The following is a 13013-nucleotide window of genomic DNA, read 5'->3' on the forward strand; positions in this document are numbered from 1 at the left end:
TCGAGTCGCCTCTCCAAACACGAGGCAAAACAAACAAGACAACAAGGCAGCTTTGTTGTGGAGTCGGACTCAAATCCAGAATCCTGGTGAGCGTGAGAAAGGTGAGCGGCGGCGCTCCCTGCTAGCTTAGTTCTTTCTGTGACGTCACCGCCGTCGCTCTTTGCTAGCTTACTTCTTTCTGTGACGTCACCGCCGTCACTTCCTGCTAGCTTACTTCTTTCTGTGACGTCACCGCCGTCACTTCCTGCTAGCTTGTTCTTTCTGTGACGTCACCGCCGTCACTTCCTGCTAGCTTAGTTCTTTCTGTGATGTCACCGCCGTCACTTCCTGCTAGCTTGTTCTTTCTGTGACGTCACCGCCGTCACTTCCTGCTAGCTTGGTTCTTTCTGTGACGTCACCGCCGTCACTTCCTGCTAGCTTGGTTCTTTCTGTGACGTCACCGCCGTCACTTCCTGCTAGCTTAGTTCTTCTGTGACGTCACCGCCGTCACTTCCTGCTAGCTTACTTCTTTCTGTGCCGTCACCGCCGTCACCTCCTGCTAGCTTACTTCTTTCTGTGACATCACCGCCGTCACTTCCTGCTAGCTTACTTCTTTCTGTGCCGTCACCGCCGTCACTTCCTGCTAGCTTACTTCTTTCTGTGCCGTCACCGCCGTCACTTCCTGCTAGCTTACTTCTTTCTGTGACGTCACCGCCATCACTTCCTGCTAGCTTACTTCTTCCTGTGACGTCACCGCCGTCACTTCCTGCTAGCTTACTTCTTTCTGTGACGTCACCGCCGTCACTTCCTGCTAGCTTACTTCTTTCTGTGCCGTCACCGCCGTCACTTCCTGCTAGCTTACTTCTTCCTGTGACGTCACCGCCGTCGCTCCCTGCAGCTTGCTCGTCTCTTCCCGTTCACTTTAATGACTCACACGTTTACTTCGGTCCCACACTTTCATCTCCGGCAGCAGAACAGATGTTTTCAGTGAAGACGGGAACGTTTATCAGCCGCAGGAGAACCAGAGCTGGAAACTGTGAAGGAACTGCAGCGTACAGAGTGTGGGAATCACAGTTATTGTCTTTTTCCTCAACAGATAATGTTGCAGCTTCAAACAATAAACAAGCATATATATGTATATATATATATGTATATATATATATATATATATATATATATATTGAACAGCAGGAGGTCCTTCAGCCTCGTTCACACAGACTCAGCAGATAGTTTCCGTTACAACAAATCTGGCAGGTGAATGAGTCAAAGTTCACAACACTGGGGGCCCTGCAGGGTGTGTGTGTGTGTGTGTGTGTGTGTGTGTGTGTGTGTGTGTGTGTGTGTGTGTGTGTGTGTGTGTGTGTGTGTGTGTGTGTGTATAGAGTGTGAGAACGCTGGTAAACACTACACCACAAAAACCACGAGAGAACAAAGGCCAAAGAAACTAATATGCAAAACTTTGCCGCTGAGTGACGTTAAGGACACATGTTGCAGGTGAACAAGGGGGCGGAGCCTGAGCTCACCTGTGGAGCAGGAGGCACACTGGCTGCAGACTGTAGACCATGGTCAGTCTACCTGCAGGGTTTCACTCCCCCAGCTTCAGAACGCCTCAATCTGATGATGACGTCATCGTCAAGCTTGTAGACAAGCCAGGTAACGAGGCCCTTATTGCAGACTGACTGTAGACAGACTGTAGAATGACTGACTGCAGACTGACTGCAGACAGACTGCAGACAGACCATAGACAGACTGTAGACAGACTGTGAACTGACTTACTGCAGTGTATCTCTCTGGGAGTTAATATCTACCTGCTTGGGTAAACACCTTTCCAATATCAGGTGTGTGTGTGTGTGGTGAGGGGGAGGGGGGGGGGAGGGGGGGTTGCAGACAGAATTTTCCACTCCCTCCAGCCGGTGTGGCGTAACCTGCCCCAGATTCCCTTCAGTAATTATTAAAGAGGAAAGTCAACCATTGGGAATCTGTCCTGCTGCTGCTAGCGGCTGCTAACGGCTGCTAACAGTCGCTAACGGCTGCTAAGAGCTGCTAACGGCTGCTAGCGGTTGCTAACACCTGCTAACAGCTGCTAACGGCTGCTAACAGCTGCTAACGGCTGCTAGTGGTTGCTAACAGCTGCTAACATTTGCTAACGGCAGCTAACAGCTGCAGGGTTCCGCTGGTAGCACCAGTCCTGGGACGGGGTCGGGAGTTCACATGAGACGATCAGACATGCAGAAGAAGGTTTGTTTGTGCAGTTCCAACTGATTCCAGTCAGTGAAGAACAGGTTTCTTCTCGGTTCTGAGTTGTTGACGAGGTTTTAGCTGCCGGTGTTCAGGAGGTTCTGGGCGGGTTTGAGACGGGGGACCCGATGACGCACTCCGGCCCCCGGAGCCCGGCCCTCCCTCATGTCCTCATCGGTTCAAAGCCACTGGACGTCAGCTGACGGCTCCAGAACAGAACAAACCCTCTGCATCTGGTCACACTCAGAACTGAGATGAAGATCAGAACACGTTGAGGACCGTCGTTCCCGGGGGGGGACTTGTTCTGTTCGGTTCTGTTTCATAAGTCGTTTTGCAACAGAAAACAAGGAATAGCGTCGTTCTGTCCCTTCTGGCTGCTTTCTACTGAGCCAATGGAGAAAAGGATCAATGATTAAACACCTTTCTTTTATTAAAACACCCAGAATGCAACAGCTGGAGGAGCTTTTCTGTGTTTTGCACCAGAAGGTTTCACTGACTTGTGGCTTCCTGTTGAAAATGTTGTCAATTTCTGCAGTAATTGTTTATTTAATTTACATTTTATTTTTTTACGATAGACATTTTCACGAGTCACAAGAAAGAAAATTCCGTCCCTCTCAGGATGAAACTGGGCCCCTGCACTGAAAGGTCTCTCACACCTGGTCCTGGTCCTGGTCCTGGTCCTGGTCCTGGTCTGGACTCGTCACCTATTCAGCTCTTCCTGGCCGTCAGGTAATCTGGTGCTGCTTGTACCATTCCAGCTTATTGTAGTCTGTCCACGATCTACTCTTACAGTCCTATGTGTTCTGTCTTCTTCGGCCTTCCTGGTGTGTCTGGTGAGTCACAGCGCCCCTAAAGGCCTGGCATGTGCACTACAGGCCCCGAGTCCATAGAGACGTGTGGACGGAGGGTTTTTGTGAGGTTTTGTTTCGTCATGCGGACGAGGTCCCGGTCCTCGGAGGGACACGTGGTCCCTCTGGGTTCACACACAGTCTCTCGCCCAAAGACAAACCACGGCTATCTGGTGACTTGTGGGAGTTCCAGAGGTCCTAACCTTTTATGTTGCCTCTGATATTTTTATTTCAATGTACAGCACTTTGTCTCAGCTACGGCTGCTTAAAGCGCTTTATAAATAAAGTTGAGTTGAGTTGAGCATCAGCAGGCAACACATCTGTTTAGGAGCATTTTAAGTCATTTCACTTCCAGATATTCCTTCGATTTATCAAATCAGGTGAACGAGACCAAGTTACCTGAGTCAATAAAGGCTTTTATTGGAGCGAGAGAGAGAGAGAGAGAGAGAGAGAGAGAGAGCGAGAGAACAAACCAAACAGGCAGGGTAAAGAGAAGGAACACTCCAGATGGAGACACACTCACACGAGTAAACAGAGTTTTAAAAGGGCTGAACTCGTGACCCTGGTACACAAACTGCTCCAGGAGGCCGACCGGCATGTTCTCCTTCAACCTCCACACCTCCAGCTGCTGACAGCTGGAGCGGCTGCAGGAGGGACCACCCGGCTGGAGGGTGGAGGCCGGAGGGTGGAGGGTGGAGGGTGGAGGGTGGAGGGTGGAGGATTAAACACATCCAGGCTTTCCTCTCCTTGGATTTACAAACAGTAAATAAACCTCATCCATTCACTGCCGTCGGGTTTCTTCCACATGCTTCTTGTGGTTTTGGTGTTTTGTTTATTCTGCAGCAGATCTTCAGTCGGACTTCGGTCGGGATGTGTTGCCGTCACACTGAGGGCTGGTTTCCACGGCAACGATTGTGGCGACGTAAAGGTTTCCCGGTTTTTGGCGACCAACGATGCTCAGAGCCTGAAAAATCTCCTTTTTGTGAAAAACCGGCGCTAAATCTCCACGTCGATGGTAAAAACCTTCTGCACATGCTCAGTAGAGCCACTCAGGACAAAGTCTCCTCCCTGGTGTCACGACTCCCCGTCCGCATTCTCCTGGACTGGGTGCTTTTATTTTGACAGTCAATATAATAACAATCCAACTCTCTAGTTTTTTGCTGTTCAAGTCGAGTTTTTCCACCAAACAGAACCAGGTACCGGTTCATGACCAGTTCTTAAAAGAGCAGCTCCAAAGAACCGGTTGTGGTTCCATCATCAGGAGCCGGTAGAACCTGGTTCTCTGAACATGGTTCATCACTGGTTCTACCAACGTACCACCGGCAGGATCCAGGAACCAGGAGACGGACCGCAACAGTGGTTTGGAGTGATAAACCCAGAAGTCTGGTTCTGCAGGTTCTTCCTCCTCTGGGTCTGGTTCTACAGGTTCCTCCTCTTCTGGGTCTGGTTCTACTGGTTCCTCCTCTGGGTCTGGTTCTGCAGAATCCTCCTCTGGGTCTGGTTCTGCAGGTTCCTCCTCCTCTGGTTCTGCAGGTTCCTTCTCCTCTGGGTCTGGTTCTGCAGGTTCCTTCTCCTCTGGTTCTGGTTCTGCAGAATCCTCCTCTGGGTCTGGTTCTGCAGGTTCCTCCTCCCCCTCCTCTGGGTTGTGGATCGGGTCTGAACAGACGTTCTCCAGACCCCCTGGTGTTCCAGGTCCTGGTATCAGGAGGTGAGCAGTTTGCAGAACACAGTCTTCAGAACATGTCCTGATATCAGAACAAGGATTCGGGTTGAAGGTTGAGAAAATGACGTCAAAGTCAGAGTGTCTCTTGTGTTCTGCGGAACAAGCTGACATGACCCGCCTCCTGACGGGGACCCGGTCTGGGGCGACCCGGGTCAGAGACCATCGCCGTGTTCTGGGTTCTGCTGGAGCAGCTGGACCAGAACCGATCGGACCTCGCTGTTCTGACGGAACGGCCTTGAATCACTGCTGACGTTCCTCTCAGGCTTCACTCTCCCAATCGGAAGGTTGCAGGATCAACTCCCACCTCCATCTGCCTGCATGCCGAAGTGTCCTTGGGCAAGGCACCGAGTCCCAAACCGTTCCCATTGGAGTGACGGCGCCTTGCATGGCTGCAGCCTCCATTGGCGTGTGACTGTGAGGAGCCTTGGGGGGACGCTGTAAGGTGCTGTAAGGCGCTGTAAGGCAATGTAAGGTGCTGTAAGGCGCTGTAAGGTGCTGTAAGACACTATAAGGGGCTGTAAGGTGCTGTAAGACACTACAAGGTGCTGTAAGGTGCTGTAAGACACTATAAGGCGCTGTACGGTGCTGTAAGATGCTGTAAGGTGCTGTAAGGTGCTGTAAGGCGCTGTAAGACACTATAAGGGGCTGTAAGGTGCTGTAAGGCGCTGTAAGGTGCTGTAAGACACTACAAGGTGCTGTAAGGTGCTGTAAGACACTATAAGGCGCTGTAAGGCGTTGTACGGTGCTGTAAGACACTGTAAGGTACTGTAAGGCGCTGTAAGGCGCTGTATGGCAATGTAAGGTGCTGTAAGGTGCTGTAAGACACTATAAGGGGCTGTAAGGTGCTGTAAGGCGCTGTAGAAGTGATTTAATGCTGCAGTCTTTCACTATCATGTGAACATAACGTTTCATAATATGCGTGAAATCACCAAGGAGCACTTGAGGTATTTTAACCCTGTTTTACATAAAAAGTGACAGAAGGTCCGGTTGAGGCAGCAGATTACTGGAGACGTCTTGATCATGCAGACATCTATTTGTCCCGAAGGTACTGAACACGTCAGCGGTATATCTAGACGGTAATGTTCGTGGTGTGAAGCCACAGAGAAGAAGAAGCAGCGAGGTGTTTGGCCTGACGAGCTGCAGGGAACTTGAAGTCAGGAAGCGACGGTTTGAGTCTCCGACCTGCTCGTCGCAGATAAAACCAACGAGCGCCGGCAGAGGGAAGATAAAACTAAAGCCGCTAACCTTTTGGGCAAATTGGACTCATATTTATCTCGACACGCTGCAAATCCACGCGTCCATACAAGCTCCGCCGTGGGTTCCTGCACGGCGGAGGGAAGGAGTCTGCGCCCTGGCAGATAAGCTACGTCAGCCTCAGTCGGGTGCAGCGACCAGGAACACGAGATCGACGGGCCCACAGACACGTGGAAGGACGTCGCAGGAGGAAAGACGGCGCTGAATTTCAATCCGGAGACAGGACGGAGACGCTGGACGGTGGGCGGAGGTTCTATTGGTGATGGAGCTCCCTCCAGGCAGGAACCTTCTGGTTCTCTTTGGTCAACCAACGGTTACTGTCCTCAAGAGAAACACGACACGTTTCCCCTTCTTCCTTTACAAATTCAATCTTCATTTCCACACTGACCCTCATGTCCTCCTGGTTCAGGGCTGCGATGAGCAGCCAGGCCTGCAGGGGGCAGTGTGGCCAGAAGCATGAAGCCACGATAGCCAATCAGAATCCTGGAAAAAACACACCATTTCACCAAATGTGATGTTAAAATATCCTCCTCCCCTCCTTTAGACCAGAGACAGATTGGATCCAGATCTTCACCGTGGACCCAGTTTTCAGTCGCGGCTGGTTTAATATGTAAATGAAGCCAAACACAGAGAAAAATCACCGTTTTTGTAAAAAATATCTGGGTACGTGTGAACGTGGCCTGGGTGTAAAAACACACGCCGTGGAGAAAACGACGCCCCGCCTGGTGGCAGTTTTGTGAAACTGCGTCCGCAGAACCGGCGGCCCGGTGGGTCGGGTTCCTCCTTCGGTCCAGGCGTGGCGACACATCTGGCAAAGTTCACGTAATGTCAAGAGAATCCGGACAGAAACTAGCGGAACAAAACATCCGTGCAGCTGCTGCGGCGCCCGAAAGGCTCAATAAATCAGAGTCTGCGTCCGTCCATCAGAACGAAGGGACGGATCATCTGAGCCAGCTCTGGACTGGACCCCCCCCCCCGGGGGGCGCCCTTCCCCCAGGTCAGGTCACGGCGACCTCCAGCCTCCAGTGTGGACAGAAATAAGAAATAACTCACGTCATATTTCACACAAGCTGCTCTACGAACCACTGCGGCGATCGGACGTCTGGAACCGGCAGTGATGTGAATATTGAGTCGGTTCTGGACGCAACGAGGACGACGACTTCACGACTTCACAATCACATCGCTGCTGTTCGACCCGACATATCTGTCGTTTGTTTCTAAGTCTTATGATCCTGTTTAGTTGTGACTCGTGGTTTAATTTCTTATTAAACTACGAGTTTATGTGTCAGGTTTTAACTGTCCCTCCTGGCCTCGCCTCGCTTCCTCACAGGAATGAGATTAACACAACAAAACTATTCGATTTAGCATTTCACGCCACGCCCGGAACGCCATTGGCCTCAGGAATGGCGGAGGAACCGCCACCCTGGTGAGCTTTGAGCTCTGCAGGGGACAAACTGACCCCAGATCAGCCTCACAGGTGGAACATTGAGCTGCTTTGCACTGAGCTCTCGTCCTTTAGACACTCATTTATAGTTCCTCTTGACTGATTGTCTAAGACCGAGTCTGAACCCTCTGACCTGGAGCCTCATGAGCCTCGCCTCGCCGCCGCTTAACAGCTTTTATAAAGTGAGAGGGACAAAAGTGAATTTAATATGGAAAGACTGTATGTGGAGAGAAATGAGCCAATAACACTTAAAATCACTAACAGAGGTTGTGGCAATCATAAAGTGAGATGAATCAATAAATAGCTCAAACTTCTAAAATGTTTAAAAACACTTCATACAGCTAAATACAACCCACAGAGCTTAAACAAATAAAACAACTAAAATAGGTCAAAGAACCCAATAAAAATGGAAAACGGTCAAAAACAACGAAAACCACAGAAAAATGTTAAAACTGCTCAAAAAAGATGAAAGGAAATCTGCTCAAACAGATCAAAACAGCCGAATACAACTAAAACACCTCGTTTTCAGCTGTTTTAAATATGTTACGAAACATAAAGTAGCTCAAACAATACAAGATAAAAAAAAAAAATCTAACATTTCTGTAGATGCTAACTGAAGCTGTTAAATTTGCAGCTTTATTTTGAAGGGGACAAATACGATTGGAACATTTCCAGGCGGTGAATTCAGCTGAAGTCTCGTTTTCTTCACGCCGGCGACGCAGTTTAAAACAGGAACCAAGAATAAAAGCCGCTGCGAGGACCCGTCTCCGGGGAGCGTTTAGAAGTGTGACTCACACAAAATGACAGTGTGAGTTCATTTTTAGCGGCGGCGGCGGCGGCGATGGATCGGCGAGCAGACGAGCTGTTCCCAGTTGTAACCGCAGCCGTGACTCAGCACCTGAGGCTGGATTTGGACAAACCCACACCCAGAGGACGTGTAAACACTCCTCCTCCTCCTCACTGCCACATCACAGGACGCCCGTCCACCGGGGGCAGCGGCGAGGCAGGAGTCACATGACTTTCCCTTTTACCGAAGTATCGCTACTTTGAAGTGTGGCTTTCAACTGCTCGTATTCATGAAGACGTTTAGAGTTGATGTTCTCTGTCAGATATAAATTATCACATTTCACTTTTTTTTCAAATAAAACCTTTGCTCTCACAGCGACAGTGTGTTGCAGAGTCATCATGTATAAATACTCTTCACCACTAGAGGGCAGCACAGAACTTTGCCGGTGAAATGTAAAGTGACAGACGTCAGTGTGGTTCATCTCCACCTCCTGCTACCATCTTGTATCAAAGTACTGTGTCAGTGACAGTGATGGAGAAGTTTTTGAAAACCAGGATCTCAGCTCTTCATCCATCAGGTCCAGGTTTCACACTGAGGGAGGCACTATTAAAAAAAGTCCTTGCTTTCTGGATTTACTGGATTCCTGTTGATCAAACTTTGATGAGAAAGACTTTATAGAGTTAATAGAGGCTACAGAGTTTAACATTCTCCACCTCCTTTCACTTCATGAGGACCCTTCATGAGGACACTTCATGAGGACACTTCACGAGGACACTTCATAAGGACACTTCACGAGGACACTTCACGAGGACACTTCATGAGGACACTTCACGAGGACACTTCACGAGGACACTTCATGAGGACAGTTCACAAGGACACTTCATGAGGACAGTTCACGAGGACAGTTCACAAGGACACTTCATGAGGACACTTCATGAGGACAGTTCACAAGGACACTTCATGAGGACAGTTCACGAGGACACTTCATGAGGACACTTCATGAGGACAGTTCACAAGGACGCTTCATGAGGACAGTTCACGAGGACAGTTCACGAGGACACTTCATGAGGACAGTTCACAAGGACACTTCATGAGGACACTTCACGAGGACACTTCATGAGGACACTTCACGAGGACACTTCATGAGGACAGTTCACGAGGACACTTCATGAGGACACTTCACGAGGACACTTCATGAGGACAGTTCACGAGGACAGTTCACGAGGACACTTCATGAGGACAGTTCACAAGGACACTTCATGAGGACACTTCACGAGGACACTTCATGAGGACAGTTCACAAGGACACTTCATGAGGACACTTCACGAGGACACTTCATGAGGACAGTTCACGAGGACAGTTCACGAGGACACTTCATGAGGACAGTTCACGAGGACACTTCATGAGGACACTTCACGAGGACACTTCACGAGGGACAGCTTCACGAGGACACTTCACGAGGACACTTCACGAGGGACACTTCACGAGGACACTTCACGAGGACACTTCACGGACACTTCACGAGGACACTCCACGAGGACCCTTCACGAGGACACTTCACGAGGACACTTCACGAGGACACTTCACGAGGACATGTTTAGCCACAGGTGAGGCGCCGTCGTCCACCGACACGCCTTTTCAAGACTGGATGAAAGAACCGCAGAGGAAGGGATTCGCACCCTCACACAGGCTGATAACAAGCTGTTGTTTGGCGAAACCAAAGGAGAAGCTGCGTGGCCGTCCGTCACGCTCACCTCCAGCCTCCAGCGCCCGGCAGACCAGAGCCAGCCGTTGCATAAGAGGGCGAATGTCAGGCACAAACCAGGCCTGGTCCAGGAGGGAGAGGTTTACGTAAGCCGGAGCCGGGACGAAGACGCCCAGGTTCGTCAACAACCGACAGTCTTGGCTTGGATGTGATGTGTGAAGGGGGGGGGGCCGAGAGCAGCCGGGAGATTCTGAACAGATGCTCTCATGTTGTTGTCGTTGACACGAAGCAGGCCCGGAGGTCGACCCGGTGTGGCGGCGGCGCGGCGCCTCATGTCGGGGAACCGCGCTCCGTAACGTCACGTCACGTCACGTCACGTCACGTTACGTCACGTCACCTCGGGCCTGAGCTGCTCAGGAAAGCAGCCACTGCAGCGACGAACACATTTAACTGCTCAACAACATTTGCAAATGAATGAAGCCAAACGGGCCGTTTCAATGGGGCTTTTCTCAAAGACCCCCCCCCCCCCCCCCCCCCCCCCCCACACACACACACACACACACACACACAGGGAATGAACCAGCGTCTCTTCCACCAGCCAAAGCTTCATTTATTCAATTGAATTTTACTTCTATAGCGCCAAACACAACACGGTCACTTCAAAGCACTTTTTAGAGAATACCTACCAACAATTGCACATGAGCAAGCAGCAGTGGGGTGGCGGGGGTGGGCGGGGGGGGGGTGGGGGGGGTATTCATGAGCGCACTGGAGGAAACAGTGATGCTGGTCCTGTAGTCTGATTCCAGGCCCTTCCAGGGTCCGTCCACACCAGGAACCTGCTTCACCTGAACCAGGAACCTGGTTCACCTGAACCAGATGTTTCTGGTCTGTCGTCCCAACCAGGAACCTGGTTCTCCTGAACCAGATGTTTCTGGTCTGTATTCCCAACCAGGAACCTGGTTCTCCTGAACCAGATGTTTCTGGTCTGTATTCCCAACCAGGAACCTGGTTCTCCTGAACCAGATGTTTCTGGTCTGTCGTCCACGAGGCGGTTTTACAAGCGTGAAAACAGGGGTTTTTTCAACTCGGGTCCCAGAGTGGGAGAAATTGTAAAACCCCGGCTTGTGGCGTCCAGCCCCCCCGGGGTGAGGACGGTCAGGACGATCATCTGTGGAAAAAAGACGAGGTAACTTTAGGGGTTGTTTTGCTGATTGGTTTAACGTCTTCTGACCCGACAGATCAAACGCTGAACGGTTTTCTCAGACAACATGTTGAGGGACGAATGTTTCCAGTGTTTTCCCAGAAAAAGGTGTTCCAACCCCCCCTGTAAACACTGAGATCTCACTGTTTACCGAGGACCGTTGCACTTCGTCCAAACAGCCTGGAGGTTCCCTGAAGCCTGTTGCGTAAGAGGTCGGTCCGGACCGTCAGTCGCAGGACGGCCCCGGTCGGTCCAGCGCTGGAAACAGGAAGCCAACAGGAACAATCCTCCGCTGCTCAGTCAGGTGTGGTTCTGATCCAGAACTCAACGTGTGTGAAGAACACAACCACAGGCGTGGGCCACCGCGATGCGGGGGGGTCTGGGATCAGTGAGCAGGTCACATGAGGAACCGATAAGTGGTTGTGTAACTGCTCTCGTGACGTCGCCGGGTCCTGGCAGTCAGCTGATATTTATAAAATCACCAGATAAACGGATTAAATGTTTTGCTCTCACAACTTTTGGTCCAGATGGTCCGATTCGATTTGTTTCCTTGATCTTTGAGCCGGTTTCTCGCTGCTTTGGCGGTTTGTCAGCTCTTGTTTTGACAATGTAGTGTCCTTGTAGTAAAGCGTGCTTGGAAAACACACCCAGCCCACAACCCTGCACCGTGTCACCGACATAATCCACATGACCTTTATGTTTGTATAGTGTGGAGCCGCCTTCCGGCCTCCTGGAGCTTCACAGGTTTTCTGCCAGTGGAATGGAGGCGGAGCTTCCAGCTCTCGGGCTCCTGATGTCCAGTCGGGACATTGATGTTCCTATAAATGTCGTTTTTTTGTTGTTTGCTGAATCAAAGGCACTGAACATTTTATGCTTGTGGTTCATGGTCGTTTCACGAGAGTCTGAGACAGACGAGCTTTAGCACCTCTGTGAAGCTGAAGGCTGCAGTCACCGCTCACTGAATCTACTAAAACGATCCCAGGCTTTGCTCTGGACTCTCTCTGGTGTGTGATTCTGATTTTCTTTGGCCTGACCTTTGAGGCCTCAGTCTGGAGCGGGGGCCGCGGCTCCTCGACCCCTCTGTAGTGTCGCGTTCACTCAATCGAAGTTGGAGTTGTTTTCCAGTCGCTCAGATTATGTAATTTTGACCCAGTTTTATGGTTGGACCCTCATTCCTGGTGCAACCTGAGCAGCCGGGGGGGTTGAAGGGCCCACAGCGGGACCCGGGCCACGTTAACAGCGGGCTCCTGTCGCCTGGAGGTCAACAAATATCACAAATACCACAGGAATCCCGCAGAAGGACTCATAGCTCCTGCCAGAGGAAGAACTCTCAGACGTTCCACCAGGAGTCTGGCAGCGTCTCGTGATGAGGGAAGATTGCAGGTTTATTTCAGGACTGTAATAATGAAGCGTCGGGCTCATCTGCTTTCACTGCTGCTGCCTGGATTCTCTGGTGGAGACGTGGAGGGGGCGTAACAAAGTACCCTGAGGAATCCCCGAGTAGTGCTGAAGGAGCTGCACTGCAGAAAAATGAAGAAAATACAATGACATTGTGAAATGACATAATGTCAATTTACCAGATGTAACAAAACTACACGTACTAAATAAACACACTCGAATAGACTATTTGATCCCACAATCCCCTGGGGCGGGTTCCCCAAGATGGCGTCGGTCAGGAAACGTCCACAGTTTGATGGTTTGTCTGGAAACTTGTGGACTTTCAGTGTGAAGGATGTGATGACCTGCAGGTTGGACTGAGAGGAAGTGAGACACGGTCTGGTTTAGTTGGAACTCTCTGGCCTGAATCTGCTTCACAGGAGGTTAAAGATCCGCG

The sequence above is a fragment of the Blennius ocellaris genome (genome assembly GCF_963422515.1).
Source record: "Blennius ocellaris genome assembly, chromosome: 8".
Taxonomy (NCBI): Eukaryota; Metazoa; Chordata; class Actinopteri; order Blenniiformes; family Blenniidae; genus Blennius; species Blennius ocellaris.